We start from the raw sequence: 16294 nt of genomic DNA, 5'->3' as shown, positions 1-16294 counted from the left end.
CATTTGGGCCAGATCTGGTCCAGACCCATCGACGTTCTGGCCCAGATCCGCATAACGGACTTGGGCGGTGTCTTTTTGGCACAACGGGCCAATACCGCATGGATCCGTTTTTTCCGGATCTGGGCCAGAATTGGGCCAGCTCCAGACCAGATGCGGATTCCTTTATGGTGATTTGGCCCAAATGTGGGCAGGATCTGGTCCAGTACCATGCCGGATCTGGGCCAGCTCATTTTGTGTATTATATATATATATATATATATATATATATATACAGTGAGGAAAATAAGTATTTGAACACCCTGCTATTTTGCAAGTTCTCCCACTTAGAAATCATGGAGGGGTCTGAAATTGTCATCGTAGGTGCATGTCCACTGTGAGAGACATAATCTAAAAAAAAAAATCCAGAAATCACAATGTATGATTTTTTAACTATTTATTTGTATGATACAGCTGCAAATAAGTATTTGAACACCTGTCTATCAGCTAGAATTCTGACCCTCAAAGACCTGTTAGTCTGCCTTTAAAATGTCCACCTCCACTCCATTTATTATCCTAAATTAGATGCACCTGTTTGAGGTCGTCAGCTGCATAAAGACACCTGTCCACCCCATACAATTAGTAAGAATCCAACTACTAACATGGTCAAGACCAAAGAGCTGTCCAAAGACACTAGAGACAAAATTGTACACCTCCACAAGGCTGGAAAGGGCTACGGGGAAATTGCCAAGCAGCTTGGTGAAAAAAGGTCCACTGTTGGAGCAATCATTAGAAAATGGAAGAAGCTAAACATGACTGTCAATCTCCCTCGGACTGGGGCTCCATGCAAGATCTCACCTCGTGGGTTCTCAATGATCCTAAGAAAGGTGAGAAATCAGCCCAGAACTACACGGGAGGAGCTGGTCAATGACCTGAAAAGAGCTGGGACCACCGTTTCCAAGGTTACTGTTGGTAATACACTAAGACGTCATGGTTTGAAATCATGCATGGCACGGAAGGTTCCCCTGCTTAAACCAGCACATGTCCAGGCCCGACTTAAGTTTGCCAATGACCATTTGGATGATCCAGAGGAGTCATGGGAGAAAGTCATGTGGTCAGATGAGACCAAAATAGAACTTTTGGTCATAATTCCACTAAACGTGTTTGGAGGAAGAAGAATGATGAGTACCATCCCAAGAACACCATCCCTACTGTGAAGCATGGGGTGGTAGCATCATGCTTTGGGGTGTTTTTCTGCACATGGGACAGGGCGACTGCACTGTATTAAGGAGAGGATGACCGGGGCCATGTATTGCGAGATTTTGGGGAACAACCTCCTTCCCTCAGTTAGAGCATTGAAGATGGGTCGAGGCTGGGTCTTCCAACATGACAATGACCCGAAGCACACAGCCAGGATAACCAAGGAGTGGCTCTGTAAGAAGCATATCAAGGTTCTGGCGTGTCCTAGCCAGTCTCCAGACCTAAACCCAATAGAGAATCTTTGGAGGAGCTCAAACTCCGTTTTCTCAGCGACAGGCCAGAAACCTGACTGATCTAGAGAAGATCTGTGTGGAGGAGTGGGCCAAAATCCCTCCTGCAGTGTGTGCAAACCTGGTGAAAACTACAGGAAACGTTTGACCTCTGTATTTGCAAACAAAGGCTACTGTACCAAATATTAACATTGATTTTCTCAGGTGTTCAAATACTTATTTGCAGCTGTATCATACAAATAAATAGTTAAAAATCATACATTGTGATTTCTGGATTTTTTTTTAGATTATGTCTCTCACAGTGGACATGCACCTACGATGACAATTTCAGACCCTCCATGATTTCTAAGTGGGAGAACTTGCAAAATAGCAGGGTGTTCAAATACTTATTTTCCTCACTGTATATATGTATATATATATATATATATATATATATATAGGCCTTCATACACGCACACAAATAAGTTGTATACATATCTAGAATTCAAACACAATTTGTTTATTTGTACAGTGCTTTTCACAATACATATTCCAATGCAGCTTTACAGAAAATGCATTTAAAAGAGTATTGCATTTAAAAGTTACAAATAAAAGAGTAATGTCCATATGCCACAGTATTTGTACAGTTCCCAGATAATACAAATCATACAAGTAGATAATGACTATTTAAGTAGAAATGATAAATACCTTTAAAAGCAATGATTACAAGCATCTTACCCAGACAGCAAGGAGTGTCAGCCCAGATCCGGCCCACAACAGGCCCGCAAGGATTTAACACGGGCCAGATGTGGGCTGGATCTGGGCCGACACTCCTTGCTGTCTGGGTACATAATACATAATTAAATATCTTTCTTTTTCCCTTAAGGTATAATATCAAGGTCTTAGACAACAAAAAGTTTAAAGAACTGATTTAGATGTACAGACAATTACTGTCCTGAACACTACTAAAACAATATTCATATTAAAACAATTGAATTACTACACAAAACATCTTTTACTACTATCTTTTCTTTTGATAATTTTTGCACCAAAAGCAAAATTAAAGTTAATTTAAAACTACCCCAAGTAGTACAAGTCTCTACTTCTAGTGCTTACTGTACATAATATTCACTAAGCTTAAAACAGTGCTACACAATGAGAATGAGAAGAATCTGAATAATTACCACAGGGAAATTTTATATCACAGGGAAAGGTCTTACAAATGTGTGTCACCGTTGTGTGCTTGAGTTGGTTCTAGTTGTTCGAGTCTTCTGCAATGCGAGCCCTCCATCTGACTCCACAGCTTAAAGACAGTTCCCCCCTTTTCGTTGTCTCTAAAAAAAAAAAAAAAGATTAAATATCTTTTTAATATTAAAATATTAATATTAAATATATTATACACACACACATACATACAGTACATATATACACAAACACACACATAAGGTCAGAAGTTTACATACACCTTGCAGAATCTGCAAAATGTTAATTATTTTACCAAAATAAGAGGGATAAGATATTTACATATTGTCCACAAGAGAAAAAAAAAAGTTGAATTTATAAAAATGACCCGTTGTTTACATCCACTTGATTCTTAATACTGTGTTGTTCCCTGAATGATCCACAGCTGTGTGTTTTGTTTAGTGATAGTGGTTCATGAGTCCCTGTTTGTTCTGAACAGTTAAACTGTCTGCTGTTCTTCAGAAAAATCCTTCAGCTCCCACAAATGCTGTGCTTTTCCAACATTTTTGTGTATTTGAACACTTTCCAGCAGTGACAGTGTGAAAAGATGGATCTCAAAATCATACAGAGGACAACTGAGGGACTCATATGCAACTATTACAGAAGGTTTAATCGCTCACTGATGCTGCAGAAGAAAAAATAATGTATTAAGGGGTGAAAACTTTGAAGTTCATGGTAAATTGAACCATTGTGGAAACATGTAACCCAGACAGCAACATAGTGTTGGCCCAGATCCGGCCCACATCTGGCCCGCGTGAAATCAATGCGGGCCAGATGCGGGCCACATGTGGGCCGGATCTGGGCCGACACTGCTTGCTGTCTGGGAAGTATCTTCTGTAGCTTCTGAAGGGCAGTACTAAATGAAAAAAATATTTAGGCAAAATAAGAAAAATGTACACCTTCATTCTGTTTAAAAGTTTTCACCCCCTTAATGTATCGTGTTTCCTTCTGGAGCATCAGTAAGCATTTTTCACTTCCAGTTCTTTTCCACATCAATGTTATCCATGGTTAGCATTTTTTAATTTTCCTGTAATCGAATAATTTTGTCCTGCTTTGTGTGTAACAAAGATAATGTTCATTCTGCTTACTGCCCATAGGTGTAAAGTATAATAACTGATATAACAGAAGAAAAGCAAGGAGAACCTGTGCCACCTGTTTTATATATTAAAAAATACACAACTAATTGCATATTACACAGATATGTTATGAATGTATTTGTTTCATTTAGTATTACAAAGCAAGGAAGGCAATGTTTAAGCCTTACACATAAGAGTCACAGTTTATTAACATGCTCCACTGTGGAAATTAGTGCATGGGACATCAGTGTCATACACACTTCCTTTAATCACCGACTTGAGATGAAAAAGGGTTTGTACCCAAATGACACACAGACTATAGCATTGCTAGAGGACTATGACTGTTATAACAGGTATATTGTTCAGGATGAGTGTGAAGTTATTTGAAGGAGCATTTCTCCAGAAAGCTGCAAGCCTCAATCGGCCCCAACAAACAGTATGTTTTGAACAGCACAAGTTGTAACATTATCAGGCACTCATTATTATCAATACTCAATTATAAATTGTGGCATTCAAATAGCTTGAATAACTCAAACTCCACTGAAAACTAAAAAAACAAACAAACAAAAAAAATGGACTCACCTTACTATTCGACAGTCCCGGCTCTCAGGTGGAACCTGAAATTGAAACAGATCGTTATATAGTGTTGCTGGACAATTTCTCAGTTCATTTACCCAATTAACATGGAGCATACCGTTAACAGAAATAAAAGCATATTTTGGCAAAGATTTTATAAATAAAACCATACCAAACAATATAATGTAATACATGTATATCTCCTCAGTGCCCCTCTGTTTCTATCATTCAGTGTGCTTGAAAGCGTTCTGCCTGCTTATTCAAGGGACTGGGCTCGTCAAAAGTTTGGACACATTACTGTTTTTAATGTTCTTGAAACAAGTCTCTTATGCTCATCAAGCCAGCATTTATTTGATCAAAAATACAGAAAAAAAAAATATTGTGAAGTATTAAAAATAATGAAATGAAATAAAATGGTTTTCTATTTTAATACACTTCAAAATATAATTTATTTCTGTGATCAAAGCTGAATTTTCAGCATCATTACTCGTCTTCAGTGCCACATGATCCTTCAGAAATCATTATAATATACTAATTTGATACTCCGTTGTTATCGATGTTGGAAACAGTTGTGCTGCTTAATTTTTGGGAATCTGTGATAGTTTTTCAGGATTTATTGATGAATAAAAAGTTAAAAGAAAAGCATTTATTTATTCAGCTTTGCCATCACAGAAATAAATTATATTTTAATTACAATTTTAAAAGTAATTATCAGTTAAAATGTTTTTATGAATATATTGTAAAACGTAATTTATTCCTGTGATCAAAGCTGTATTTTCAGCATCATTACTCGTCTTCAGTGTCACATGATCCTTCAGAAATCATTATAATATTATTATTTGCTGCTCAAGAAACATTTCTGATTATTATCAGTTGAAAAACAGTTATGCTCCTTAATATATGCAGAAACCATGATATACAACCATTCACATGTTTGGTGTGTGTTATTTAATAGAAATGACTGTTTTATTTAGCAAATAGGCATTAAATTGATAAAAGTAAAAAAATTTATAATGAAGCAAAAATATATATTTCAAATAAATGATGTTCTTTTGAACTGTCTATTCATCAAAGAATCATAAAAATGTTTCCAGAAAATGTTAAGCAGCAAAAACTTTTTTTTTTTTACATCTAATAATAATAAGAATCATTACTGATAACTGAGCACCAATATAAATCCAGCACTAAATCAGCATGTTAGAATGATTTCTGAACGATCGTGCACTGAAGACTGCAGTAATGATGCTGAAAATTCACAGGAATAAATTACATTTTAAAATATATTCAAATGATATTTCACAATATTACTTTTTTAATTTTATTTTTGATCAAATAAATGCATGCAGCCTTGAGGGTTAGTACTTAAACATTAACACTGCTAGCCCACCATGACAGGCAGCAATCTTAAACATAAAATTTTAATGGAAGCAGTCAAAATTACTATAGTTTAAATTAAGTAATTAAGTTAAAATTTGTTAATTACGTATAATTACAGACCTCTGGACCGTTTTCTTCATGTTAGCAAGTCCTCTGATAACATAGGCCTAAGTGTTCGCCGGTGTTCTGAAATATTCGGTGTCTGAGATTTTCGGTGACGCTGGGCGGAGCATACATGAATATTCATGAGTTTCCTGTTTCGCATTAAAGCGCCACTGAAAATATCAGTGCACTCTAGGACCATCACCGCACAGAAAGTTTTACGTAATGTAATTATGTTTCAGCGACAGTGGCGATCTAGCTCATTTAGCTTTTTTTTTTTTAGCTTTTGAAGTTTTGTTTATCTGAGCACAATAGTTTGTAGATTGTATATGTTATGTTTGATTTCATGATTACAGCAACTGATTTGCCTGCCTGTCATTAGGATATGCCATTAACATGTGTTATAAACCCTTTCCAGGGTCTTTTAAAGTTTTGTTTGATAACTTGTACACAAATATCTAAGGTGGCATAAAGATCTGATACAATATTTAGTTTTGCTTGTTCAGCTGATAAATAACAGATTGTAGTACTTAGTTAGCGAAAATCATTTCACATGATTTAAGTAGCTAAAGTAACATACCACATATTAATTTGCACATTTACTACTATAAAGAAATGAAGTTATAATGCTGAATAAATTAAAGACATCAAATGATTTGGTGTTAAGTTTTATGTACAAATGTGTATGTGGAGGGAGGGAGGGAGGGAGGGAGGAGGGGGAAAAAACACAGATGTACTGGCAGCCTTCTTTCGTTGGTTCGAGCTTTCCCACTAAATCCATCCCCACAATATCCCAAGGCTGTGCCACCTAATAAACATTCATGTTTAATATATAAAATTGCTGTAACAAAAATATTCCTTGTGTTTTTCATAAAAACATGAATTACCACGATAGGGGTATATTCTGTTGAGTTCTTCAGAGAACATTGCTTTTTTTGACAAGCAGCACAGTGTTTGACCTAAAATATATGATCAAAATCAGTTTTGATGGAATAATAGATGTATGAAAACATGACGAAGGGTTCACATATTAAACTCACCCATTTTTTTATGTCCACAGACATACCAGGCCAATAAAAGTGCTTGCTTATGGCATCCAGGGTTTTTTGAATGCCACAGTGAGCACCTATTGGGCTGCTGTGGAGCTCTTCAAAAATTTCTTGGGCACTTTTTTCCTTGCTGACCACTTTTGCCAAAGTACCTTCTTTTTTTAATATAATACAAAGCTTCATCTAAAAATCATTATAAACAACCAGTGAAGCCACTAAATCCAGATGTACATTTTACATTACTTACTTTCAAAAATGAAGCTTTTAGCCCTTCTTAGAAATATGAATTTGTCATGTCTGGAAAGACCCTGAGGTATCTTTCCAAATCTTTTAAAGTCTGTCAGTGCTTTGAATTTAGCCTCATCCATCTTCAACACAACAGTGCAAAATCTAATAAATGAGTCTTATATATAATTGGTCATTACATGTAATTGTGCACCACTGGTCTCTGTCATCTAGCCATTCAGTCAATAGAATAGAATAGAATAGAATAGAATAGAATAGAAATAGAGGGGGTAGAAAATATGGTCCATCGGCGATTAAAGGGTTAGGTTATGTTGTCTTCTCTAAACACACATTTGCGATTAAAACTAGCACCAAAATAACCTGCTGTCTTTATTGTATTCATAAATGCTAAATATCTACATAATGACTTTATCTTTTATCATCACACCATGTTTCTAACCATTTGGAACACTGTGTTAAGAATGATTATATTACAATTTATATATATTACAAAAACATTAATTTATTACTAAAGTTGGGTTGATGTTATATAAGCTACCAACTGAGCAAACAATAAGAAACACCACAGAATGATCACAACTGAAACTTTATTATGTCAACAACAGCAAAGATACATTTATATCAGTTATTAACTGTTTTAAAGATTGTCTAAATAAATTAGGTACATAAACAAAAATGTTTGTTGGCTCAGTAAGTTGGAGTGTATCCTCAGGCACATCAACAATTTAATAGCTGTAATAATTAAACATAACATACCACACAATCTACAAACTATTGTGCTTAAATTAACAGTAGCCTAAATACCTGCTGAACTTCATCACACTTTGAAGCATTTCTTTTTCTGAAAACATAGTCAATATTTTCAGTGGCGCTTTAACGCGAAACAGGAAACTCATGAATATTCATGCAAAATGCATTTACTTACACATATTTGAGAATCGAGATATTTCATGATATATTTTGGGAATATTTAGAATAAAAAAAATAATAAGCCTATTGTAACAGATTGAGTCGGACACAAGGGTAAGTGGTAGTACGTGAGTATTTTATTGAAATGAAGCAGATGACTGGAGTGAAGGATCAACGTGATGAGGTATGTGATGGGGTTCAATGGAGAGATCCGATTGGTGAGGAGGTCGATGGTAATGTCTTTCTTTCCACAGGATAGCCGCGATGGTGAGATGGGGAAATCTTCTAAGACGTACTGGGAGCCGATACAGACAATCTGGGAGGAGAGGAGGACACTTGGAGCAGAAACAGGAGGTAACGCGCACACAGAGGTAAGCAGTCAGCGAAGGTAATACTCAACACTAATGTAGCGGAGAGCAGAGTCGACGTTGAAGGTATGAGATCGGACAACTGAGTGCTTGAAGTGATGGTTTTTATGTTGGCGTTGATGACTGATGTGATAGGGTGCAGGTGAGCGTGATTAGTACTCTGGTGATGTGGATCGCTGTGATTGGTGGGGTGTAGGGCCTGACTGATCCGTGACACCTATATCAGTTATACAGTGGTATTGTGGCTGCTGTGTGTCATATGACAAGCATGAGACCCCCCCACACCCCACACTCGTGCCCCCTCAAAAATGATGCCCCTGACATACGAAATGCTTTGTCAAATAAATGAAACATGATGAAATATTCATTTTAGTTGAAATTGTTATAGATTACTTCTAGAGATTGCAATGATACATGACATGGTGAAAAATTGCTGAATGAATTACTTAAAGTAGATTAGGATGAATTTTAAAATTGTGCCCCCTAAAAGCACAATTGGCCCCTGTCTGCCCCCCACAGTTACTGTGGTCTAGAACCGCCCCTGCACAGGGAGAGTTTGCAAGCGTCATTACAGTGTAAAACGATGGGCATATAGACATACAGAATCATACCTGAAAAAGAAATCTAATAAATACAGTAATATATTCCCTCCTCACTTCGGAAATTGTGGGCTTTCACACAGACGTGCGCCGCACACACATCAACATATCTCTGCAAGCATTTAGACGCCCTGCTGAAAAAAAAATAGAACCCTGCCCAAAACACAATAGAAAATGTAATGGATTTAATGGTTATAATGGGAATTCTATTGGTTTTAATGGAAACTATAATGGTATCTACTGGTATGTGATGGATTCTATTGGTGGGATGTTAAATCCTATTGGGAAAATGCTCAAAACACACTACAAAAAGGATTTTTTTAAATGGTTTTACTGGAAAAAGCTAATGGTATTTTAATGGTAACCATTATTGGAATTTCTGTGATGATTTTTATTGGGCTTCTGTTGTTTTTTTTTGTTTTTTTAGCAGGGCAGGGAAGGGCGTGGTCTCAAAATTAGATGAAAGATGCAACATAACGCCAGCAGAGGTCACTCATACTTCATTAAATAAATAACAAACAGCTAATATTGCCGATTTATAAAACGGTTAGTTCTATTCCTCGATTCTGATTGGTCAGCAGCTGTGTTTTATTCAGGATTCAGCACAGCTATGACCACTTCACCCAAGGTTCTGTGTATCACTGAGCAACACCCTTAGCAACATAAATAATCAATAATATCGCATTAAAGCTGTTCCGTGTATTATGTATTTCAGCGATATTAGCTGTTTGTTATTTATTTAATGAAGTATGAGTGACCCCTGCTGGCATTATGTTGCATCTTTCATCTAATTTTGAGACCACGCCCTTCCCTGTCTAAAAAGGCTTAATGAGTGGTGGAACTATGATGTCACTTTGTAGGCGAAAACCCGGAAGAGGGTTAGTATTTTAGCACTTCCGGTTCCATCGTCCCAGAGGGTTTTTTGAATGGGATTTTGGTTAAATCCCTTAAATAAGATGCGTGGTTCACACAGGCTCAAGATACTTTTACGTTTTATTCTACGACATAAAACACACCAGTTACACCCCTCTCGTGATTTTTTTAAACTGATTCTTGAATATTCTCCTCGCTCCTTGCCCAAGCCGAAGTGTGACAGTATGTCTATATGTCCATCATTTTACACTGTAATGATGCTTCCAAACTCACCACGAATCGGTCTGTTTTCTCATGCTGAGAGATAAGCAGATGTGTGTGAGAAAATATCATATATGGTGTTAAAAAAATAAATGACACAGCGAATAAGCTCATATTCTCTGTTTTTATTTAAGCTCCATTAGATGAGAGGCATGTTCGGAACATTCTCTTGCCGTTTACTGTTGCTGTCAGGAACTATTTTTTAGCAGAAGGACAGCATTTAATGAACTTGCTTCAAAAAAGTAACATTTCAATACTTAAATGTTTGGTTTCAATATTGTTTTAAGTCCCAGAAAATACAGTGGCTGTCATGAATCTCGAGTTTGTAAGACATATCATCCAATGTCGTTTTTAATCCAGTGTAAACTCCGTTTCGCGGCGTGCCTAACAACAGCTGTAATTTATTCACGATACAGCACGGCCTCTCGTACCTTATTGCTTACTTAATAATACATAATACACGGAACAGCTTTAATGCTATATTATTGATTGTTTATGTTGTTGAGGATGTTGCTCAGTGATACACAGAACCATTGGGTGAAGCGTGCTGCATCCGAAAACTTAGGCAGCTGCCTCGCTGCCTTATGAGGCAATGACTTTGCAGGCAGCGTTTTTGCAAGAAGGCACCTCACGAAACTGATTTCGGACAGGCTTCTGAGGCAGCGTAACGGTTTAACGATCTACAACAAAATAGAACGAGTTTTGGTGATAACTAAACAAATAGCCTATTTAATTACTATAATACTAATTTCTCGCTAGAAATAACATCAAAAGTGCAAAAAGTTAATCAGAAATATACATTTACACACAAACTAACCACCAAACTCAACTTCCAGCTGCCATCTTTATTTTTTAGCTCAACCATCTCGGAATGGAACGCACAGGATTGTGGGATATCAAAGGCAGTGAAGGATACATCTATGCTGCCTTCAAAAATCGATCAGATGAAGGCATCTCAGGAGACAGGAAGTGAAGCTAACTTTGGATTCGGACGTGCCTTGATGCCTTCCTACCTTGGAATGCTGCCTCTGAAGACAGCATTTTTCAGTTTTCGGATGCAGCCGTGGTCATAGCCGTGCTGTATCGTGAATAAAACATATGACCAATCAGAATCGAGGAATAGAACTAACCGTTTTATAAAGCACATTAGCTGTGTCCCAAAGTTGAGTGTGTGCCCTTCTAAGACCGGATTTGAAGTGCGATTGCATCACACCGACACTATGAAGACTGTCCCAATGTGAAGTGTGTGGACTCCAAAATCCATATTTGAAGTGTGATTGCGTCACAGCGTCACAATGAAGGCTGCCCTAATTCAAAAGCGCCCTCCGTTTCCCAGGAAAATGTGTACATCTGAGTTGGGCTGCCTTCAAAGTGCCTAATGCACAAAGTGAAGGGACCCGAGCATCCATATTGCTAACATTTAACACTGGAACATAAACAGTACCCTTAAAAACCTGTACTACAGCAGGGACTACTAGTACTAGTAGTCTAGTAGTCTAGCAGGGACTACTAGACTACTACTCCTGTGCTGGCTTATGCTAATTTTTCATTGCCCTTCATTTTGTCATGTCTCTGTTCTTCATTTATCATGGGCTACTGAACTTGTGTTGCTGTGTTCAGTTATTTCCGTGGGTATAAACCCCGGTGGCGTAGTCGGAATTTAATGTGACCACCAGAGCATCGCACGGTTACAGTAGCGTTAGTGAAGCGGTCAGTGGAATCTTTCTGCCTCCACCTAAGCCCCGCCCACAGAAAAACGTCACAATGTTTACTAACAGAAAAAGGGTCTATATAAGGCTGTCTTTCTCTTTGTTGTGTTTTTGTAGTTCTGTCATGCAAGATATGTCCACACGTTTTAACTTGAGCACTTCAGTATTTTGTATGCATGTGCTGCTGTAAAACATAACCAGTTAATTGTATCCAACATGTATGTAAAATGTTACCTGAGAGAGAAAGAGGGGGGTGGGGGGGTGGATAGAGAGAGCAAGAAAAAGAGGGAGAGAGGGCAGAGCCCCAAGAAGAGCTCCAGCAAAGAAAAGAGGCAGCAAAGCAAAGAGCCAGCAGAGAAAAGAGACAGAGCAACAGTTGCAATCTTCTTTTATCCCTTCCTTGACCATGTGACTAAAACCCAAATGTGAGACATTCAAACTGACCAATCAGCAGATTACAGCTTCAACCACTGGGCAAAAGGTGTGACAATTAGAAGACCCCCGATGTATACACATGTTGGCCTACAGGCCTTGATCACTATCAGCACCCCTGTGCCTTTAGGAATGCCAAATGGCCCTTTTGTTACTCAAGATAGGTTTGGGACAGGAAAACAGAAGTCTTTGATTATTTTCAACCTTACAAATGTATCTATTTTGCCAAATAAATACGCAAAGAGTAGTGGCTTGTGTAACAACTTGACGTTTTGACTTCCGCTATCCCCTTCCGGTGTCGTGATTCTGGAAACGCCATAGTGAGGTATGAGCATGGCTTTTGCTTTGCTGTAAGAATTTGTATAAAGATGTTTTTTTAATATTGTTTATTTTGGTGTTAAGCGCAGGGAGATAACCCTCAATATGGGAGTGTGGGCTGTTAATGCGTTCAGAGCTGTGGACTCCGGGCTTAACCTGTAGCAGCGAGCTGTGTTGTGCAGTGTTTTTATCCCACTTTATTGTATAGTCACGCTCCACTCTTGGATTACGGCGGAGGTATGTGTGCGGTGGATTATGATTGTCACATGGATGTGGATTGTGTATTTTTAAAGGTTATAATGCTGTTGCATTTGCTTTAGGGCAAGTGTTTTATCTGTTAATGTGTTTTTATCAGTATTTGATATTAAGCTAGTATTCAGAGGCATTTGTATTTTGCGTTTATGTCTTGTTTTCTTCTTCTTGACAGATCTTTCGCTGTGGTGCTTTATGCACATGGAACTCTGATGTCTAGGCCCTGTTGTTTTGTTTATGATTTATTTTTGTCATTTAAATAGTTTATATTTGTTTATGATTTTTGTATTGTTGTGATTGTTTAAATGTTTTTCTTGTTAGCTGAGTCTAGTTTCTGCCAACTGTTTAGGTTTGTGTAACCAAGTTTTCTGTGTTGTAGGAACCAGTCTGTATGGAGTGCTTTCTTCTGGGGTCGTCCGGGTTCCTTTTCCTTCACTGCATGTTGTTGTGAGATTTACTGCACTGCATGAGTATTGAGTTGAGAGTGTAACGTTATTTGTATGATTCACTACAGGCTTTTTCCAAAAGTTGTTGATTAATGATTTGTTTATTAGAGCGTGTGTTTCTACGTCTGGGGATCTGTGGCCTTGTGATTCTCCCCTTTCCTCAGACCTTTTAAAGTTGTGATTCCCCTCTCTTTTACACGTTGTTAAAGTCGATTATTCATCTAAACAATAGTTACTGCGTGTTAAACTTGAAGGTCATGTCTCTGTTCTTCATTTATCATGGGCTACTGAACTTGTGTTGCTGTGTTCAGTTATTTCCGTGGGTATAAACCCCGGTGGCATAGTCAGAATTTAGTGTGAACGCCAGAGCAACGCACAGTTACAGTAGCGTTAGTGAAGCGGTCAGTGGAATCTTTCTGCCTCCACCTAAGCCCCGCCCACAGAAAAACTTCACAATGTTTACTAACAGAAAAAGGGTCTATATAAGGCAATCTTTCCCTTTGTTGTGTTTTTGTAGTGCTGTCATGCAAGATATGTCCACACGTTTTAACTTGAGCACTTCAGTATTTTGTGCTGCTGTGTCATATTTTCTAATGTTGCACCAGTTTTTACATATGTTTAAATATGTCGTACATATTTTCAAAGACTGCTGTCTAAATATTTTTCATAAGTGTTTCCATTTGCTCTTGTTTTAGGACTATTCTGGAGAAGATGAGCCTGCTGGGGAAGGATTTAAAAATACAAAGTAAGCAAGTTAATAGACAGATTTTTGCTGAAATCCATTGTGCTGTTGTTGTTAACAGGCACAGTTTATTTGCTCTGCTTTAGGATTGCAAGTGTCCTGGGACAGCTGAGGGAGTGAGTGGAAGCCAATTCCAGAGAGAGAGACAGAGGAGCGAAGAGCACAGGAGAGCAGGGAGAGAATGGAGAGACAGTAAATTATTTGTTTACCCTTCTCTCAAGAAGAGAAAACAGTGGAAAAAATGTGTACATAAATATCTTTCTCTTCTTTTTTTATGTCACATTGTGAATGAAACAACCTAATTTCTGCGGTTTATTTTTGTGACGCAAGTTAAAAACAAAATGGTAAGTTGTATACGTTATTCATTTTTGTAATTTATTTTGTAGATGAGCCTGAGTACATTTTGTATTTTTTGTTATGCATATTCACATGTGTAAATAAAAGGGAAGTAATTGTTATGTACATTGTCATTTTTTTTAATGCAGCTTACAAAACCTTCTTCTATACGTTTATTTTTTTGTCCTGTAAATAAATTTTTTACACATTAAAACAAATTGTTCTATACATTACTGAAAGTACTATTTACAACATAGCTTAGGTTTAACATCAGAAAAACAACATCAATTTTAAGCCCAGCCCTGCCTCCATGTGTTCTGGGGTCTTTGGGAGGAATTGGTGAATGGCCAGCACCTCCTCAGCAACTCGGAGGACAATGCGGTGGACAGTGGAACGAGGCATGTCAAACACTCTGGAGACCACTCTGTATGATGCACCACTGGCCAGACAGAAGAGAAACACCAGGGTCTGGATTGTGGCACCCCATCCAGATCTAGCAGCACTGTTAAAAACCTGTCCAGCGCTGACACATTCAGCTTTATCCTGCAGTACAGGGGTCTGGTCTGATTTAGTGAAAGAAAGAAAAGAGAATTTGTTTAGAGCTACTAAGTAATTAGTAGAAGAAATATTGAGGTACTTTAGTAAACTACTTGTAGTAATACCACATTGGGGAAAAACTAGTCATATTTAAAACCTTAGTTGAAGGGATAGTTCACCCAAAAATGAAAATTACAAACCTGGAACAACTTGAGGGTGAGTAAATGATTACAGAATTTTCATTTTTGGGTATCTATCCTCCAATTAAAAGTATTATCTTACATACTCTATATACTTAAGGTATTGAGAGTAAAAGTAATTTACAGTATTGTTCTGAAAAAGAATTAATCAGGATGGTTTTGCATTAATATTACTGCTGCACTACTGTGTATGTTGCATTTTACTTCTGAATATGTTCAAGATTGTTAAATTTAAAGTTGCCTACTGTTGAGTAGTTTAATCTACAACAATGCATCATGTTGTAAAAGACCATATTTTTGTAGTGTTGCTGTCCTGTGAGGAAAAAAAAAAAAAGGCGAAGACAATTTAGTATTTCACATTTGTACGAGAATACTTAATGAATGTACTTCCTTACAGTTCACCACTGATTATTTTGAAAATGAAAGTAACAACATCTATTGTCAGAATATTAACAAATTGTTGCCAACTATATCAGAGGCTGCATCTGAAGGACTCGGACCGGTGTACCGACAAAACATGCTACCTATCAGATTGTGCTACCAATAATATATTTGCGTTGTTTTAAGGGTAAATTTAGGGTAAGGGTAGGTGTGAACGGGTAGGTTTAGGGTAGGGGTAGGTATGGACATTAAAAAAAAGCCTCAAACCACATGAATAAGATGCTGGTAGCACAATCTGATAGGTAGCATTTTGCGCTATCGATTTGTGCTACCTATCCATTTAATGGGAGGTAGCACAATCTGAGCGGGTAGCACAAATCGTCAGAACACCGGCCAAAGAGCACTGTTCAGCTGTGACAGCTGCCGCTGAACAATGCCCTATTTTTATTTTATTTTTTTAGCAGTTTTATTTTCATGCTTGCCTAAAAAGTCCGGGTTGCAAACCTGTCTACATATGATCACCATGGTCAAGACAATAAACTATATAAAATCGCACCTTTGTAAGATATCAGTCAGCATTTGAACTGCTGTGTGTGTGTGTGTGTGTGTGTGTTAGCGTTAGGTTTTGTGTTTTTCATATGTATCATTACATTATTCAAGTAAACTCCAAGCCAATACCTGCATTTAAACTTGTAATCCGGCAATTAAGGACTCAGCAAACCAGTCCCTAATCCCTGTCTCCTCCATTATGACATAAAACATAAAAACAAAAATGAGCAATTCTGGCACCCCCTATCCTGTCAGGATGGCAGCTCTCC

The 16294-nt window shown here is 37.5% G+C and overlaps 2 long non-coding RNA genes across 2 annotated transcripts; both read right to left on the bottom strand.

Moving 5' to 3' along the window:
- Positions 1–2252: 2252 nt before the first annotated feature.
- LOC131529185 (uncharacterized) lies at positions 2253–5899 on the bottom strand. The gene is made up of 3 exons (XR_009268020.1): positions 5837–5899; positions 4346–4380; positions 2253–2779 (listed from the first exon to the last, which is right to left on the bottom strand). It is a non-coding gene; the product is annotated as an uncharacterized LOC131529185 (long non-coding RNA).
- Positions 5900–14526: 8627 nt separating this feature from the next.
- On the bottom strand, positions 14527–16218 carry LOC131529369 (uncharacterized). Its single transcript, XR_009268078.1, has 3 exons — positions 16155–16218; positions 15341–15408; positions 14527–14921 (listed from the first exon to the last, which is right to left on the bottom strand). It is a non-coding gene; the product is annotated as an uncharacterized LOC131529369 (long non-coding RNA).
- Between the last annotated feature and the right edge of the window lie 76 nt (positions 16219–16294).

This window comes from Onychostoma macrolepis, chromosome 21 (assembly GCF_012432095.1).
Source record: "Onychostoma macrolepis isolate SWU-2019 chromosome 21, ASM1243209v1, whole genome shotgun sequence".
Taxonomy (NCBI): Eukaryota; Metazoa; Chordata; class Actinopteri; order Cypriniformes; family Cyprinidae; genus Onychostoma; species Onychostoma macrolepis.
This window is presented reverse-complemented; position numbering and strand designations above follow the sequence as displayed.